We start from the raw sequence: 4,108 nt of genomic DNA, 5'->3' as shown, positions 1-4,108 counted from the left end.
TCTCCCCAGATATGTCTAGGTTTCTGTCACATTGACAAAAGCACTGAGCACAGCAATTCAGTGGGACGGTGGGTACAGCTAGAGATGTAGCTCAGAGGTGAAGCGCTTGTCTGACATACACAGAGACCTAGGTTCAATACCCAGCACTGCAAAGAGTAAAAAATGTAGATAAATAAATCATGAATTATATATATTCACTAGCATATCTATAATAAAGGGGCATTACTAGAGATAACATAAAGTATTGCAAGGAAATGTTACAGAAAACTAGCATAAAAGAGAAAAGTGGCTGGGCCGTGAGTAGAGGGACCCCAGGAACTGTTGGGGCGTCATTGTCTGGGTGTTCTCTGTGGCCATGAGCTACACTGGCCTTGTCCAAGGATCCGAAACCACTTTGCATTCTACATATTGTGACACCGGTGCCCAGCCCGCCTGTGACTGTATGGATATGAAACTTGGAACTCTGGGACAAATGAAGGCTGTGGGGACTATGGCTGTGGCCAGGATAACACCAACTGTGGGTAGGGTATGGCCACTTCACACTCTTGAGAAATGGCTAACTCTGACACAAATGCAAACCCTAGTGCCTCAGGTAGCGCCAGTGCTGATTCCGTTTTATCCAGAATTAACCAGCGCTTAGATATGATGCCACACTTGGAGACAGACAGGTTACAAGGACGTGTGTACGGCTCAGGTAGTGGAGAAATTTGACTCCTATGAAGTCTATGACTCAGGGGCCATCCTGAGAGAATGAGACCTCTACTGGTCGACCGATAGCTGGCCAGCCTGACCTTGAGATGAAAATGGCCTATAGGGGTCAATACGATGCCTACCGTGACCAGTTTCAAACGCATGGAGGAGATTCATTTGGTCCAAGGGCCCAAGGCTGAACCCCAGATGTTAGGAGTAGAAGGCCAATGGCCTTGGACTATGGGGCGCATGTGGGAAGACCCTGTGAGGGCCTAAGGCCAGTGCATGCCTGGTGCCTCCTGCCTGCCCTCCATCCTCTCCCGGAACATCATACCCGAGTATGGCATGTTCCAGGACCTGCGTGGTGGGGGTGCCTTCTCTGTGGACCCGATTTGGCTTCAGGTTTGGCAATGGCATGAAGCAGATGAGGCGGACCTGGAAGACCTGGACCACAGCTGACTTCCGGACCAAAAAGAAGAGAAAGTAGGGTATCAGTCCTGATGAGCCAGACAGCAAAGCTACCGGAACAGACTGCTCAGACAAGTGACGCAGACAGTGGTGAAGGCACCGAGGGGAGCTGCAGGGCACACTGAAGGCGCTGTGGAGAAAGGCTCCTAAGCAAAGAGCATGGGAGAGAAGGCAAGGAAGATTCTGAGTGCCCAGCATGAGAGCAACCAGGCCAAGTGCAAGTTGCAGGCAAGCAAGAAGAGCCGAGAAAAACAGAAACAGCGGCAGCGAGACCGTATGATGGAGAGGGTCCACTTTGTGTGTTCTCCCTATTACCAGACCGTCTATGACGGCGACGAGATGGGAAGCCACCTTGACAAATTCCACAAGGAACATTTCAAATATGTAGGCAGCAAGCCTCCCAAGCCGACTGCTGACCAACAAGACCAAGAAGACAGAGGAGCCCCGAAAAACTGTTTGATGGTTTGATCCAACAAATCTACATCTGACCCAAGAAACTGCTAAGGAGCAGTTTGTGAAGGAAGAGACGGCCCATTGTGCAGCCTTGATAACATGAAGTTTGGAACCATCCAAAAGCATCTCAAGACTATAGATCACAACCAAGCCCGCAGGAGCGAGAATCCTTTCGATGACAACCCAGAGGAGGAAAAGGAACAAGGTGGAGGTTTGTGCTCTGGATGAAGGGGCACCAAGCGGAAGAACAGAGCTCACAGAGGCTGCTTTCCCACCTGAGTGGAGGGGTTAGTAAGTTAGATAATATGCATACATTTGTTGAAAGACGTCATTATCATAGCGGATACAAAAGGATAGAAACAAATTTGAACAGCCACCCCTGGCAGAAGAAATTAAATTAATAATCAGAACTGTTTAGCAAGAGAAATTTTAGTGCCGATGACTTTTCAGGTTAATTTTTGTCAAAATCAAAAGAATACCAATTATATGCAAATAGGTTCCACAAATAGAGGTCTCACAGTTTTCAAACCATTCAATGAGTTTACAGAATCTTACTGTCCAAACATGCGGCTTATGTTTATGCGGAAAGTCACATCCAAGCATATCTTGTAAAGAAAATTAAATATTAAAAAAAATTGGGGGGGGAGCTGGAGAGATGGCTCAGCGGTTAAGAGCATAGGCTGTTCTTCCAGAGGACCCGAGTTCAAGTCCCAGCAACCACATGGTGGCTCACAACTGTCTGTAACTCAAGTTCCAGTGCATCTGACTCCCTCACACAGACATGCAGGCGAACCACCAATGTACGTAAAAAATAAAAACTTTCGAAATATTTAAATCTAGGGACTGGAGATATGGATCAGAGATTAAGATTCCTGCTCTTCGTTCACAGTTGCCTGGGATATAGATCCAGCGCCCTCTTCTGGCCTCCATGAGCACTGCACTTACATGTGCACAGAGACACACACAGACACACACATAATAATGAAAATCTTTGAAAAGGAAATTAAAGCCAGAATTATACAAGAAAATGAATATTTTATGATAAGGAGAGTTGCTTTCATATAAGAAATACAAGGAGAATTTGGCGTATGAAAAAAAGCGCAATAAAGTGACCTTATTTTTTGTAATTATTCTTAGCAATTCTCTGTTATACAAACCAGATTTCATAGATTTTTCTGCAAAGACATTCTTTTCGTGGATCTGTTCCTAATATCTCACTGTGTCTGCTGCTGCTGAAAATGATACTAGTTTTCATTTTCCAACGGGGACTACTATTTAAAAACACAGTGCCACACACCGATCTGATAACTGTCAATCCAACACAATTCATATATTAAATCTTTGACTTAATGTATTATGACTTTGGGTTCATAAGGCCTTCTGTGAAGGTAGCTGTCTACTAGTAGAAAGGATTTCATGAGTTCCTTTCCAGTTTTATACCTTTTAGTCTTTCTTCATCTTTTGTTCTAAAAATTAGCAATGATGCTGGGCTGGAAGATCTCAAACTTACTGTTTGATGAGGCTGGAATGTAATTTGCCAGTTTCTGGCAAACACAATGATGTGGGGAAAACGTTGAAATGTGTTTTGTGTGGTTCACTGTCTTTACAGCAATGTGGCAATTTTTCAAAGAAAGCAGATTTTTTTCCCCTGTCCTTAACCAGTGGCTTGGGTTTATGTTTGCAATTATTTCTGGTGCACAAATATGTATTTCAAAAAATGTTTAAAACATTATTTTACAGATTCTGGAAGCTTCTGTTTGGGTTTTTGTCTATCTTTCCATCTTTTCTCGCCCTCTCTCCCTCGCTCACTCTCTCATCTCAGAGCTCTGCTGAGTTAGTCTCGTGTCTCTGGCTCTCTTCTGACCTGTCCATTCTGCTACTGAGCCTATCTTAGGACTATTTCCCAACATTTTAGACATTGTACTTTCATGTTCCTAATCTTTTTCTTTTTACACCTTTCATTTCTTTGCTGTGGATACTTGACATCATCTCCTGAAGCATGGCTTCAGTGGCTGCCTAACTCTCCAACACTTCCAGCATCTCTTATGTCTACCTGTTGTTTATCCACTTTTCTCAAATGCTAGACCTTTCCTGGGTCTTTTCATGCTGAGTGTGTTTAGACTGTCTTAGTCTCTTGGAAATCCTACAAAGAAAAGTGATACTCACCTGCTTGCTTTAGTTACCCAGCAGCCTGTAGGCTCCAGCTTTGCAAGTCCAAATCTACTTTCCGTCAGCTGTCATTATAAGGTGTGCTCAGACTTCGGTGTTGACTGTTATGTTTGGTTCCTTACTTCTGCATGCCAGAATTCTGAGGCTAGGACCCCAGCCATCCTCTACCCTGTGGCTAAGATTGCAAAGCACACATTGTAATATTTAGGGTCAGGTTTGTACCTATGCAGTTGGGAGTTAAGCTTAAAAATTTGTACACAAGTTTGAGGATTATTCCTTGAATCTCCTCAGTACTTTCGAACCCTCTGGAGTTTCTCTTCTCAGCACT

The 4,108-nt window shown here is 44.1% G+C and overlaps 1 pseudogene across 1 annotated transcript; it reads left to right on the top strand.

Annotated features, from left to right (window-relative positions):
• The first annotated feature begins 355 nt into the window (after window positions 1–355).
• Window positions 356–1,903, top strand: LOC308434161 (A-kinase anchor protein 8-like; annotated as a pseudogene). The gene has a single exon. The product of its transcript is annotated as an A-kinase anchor protein 8-like (transcript).
• Window positions 1,904–4,108: the final 2,205 nt, after the last annotated feature.

Source organism: Micromys minutus, assembly GCF_963924665.1.
Source record: "Micromys minutus genome assembly, chromosome: 21".
Classification (NCBI taxonomy): Eukaryota; Metazoa; Chordata; class Mammalia; order Rodentia; family Muridae; genus Micromys; species Micromys minutus.
This window is presented reverse-complemented; position numbering and strand designations above follow the sequence as displayed.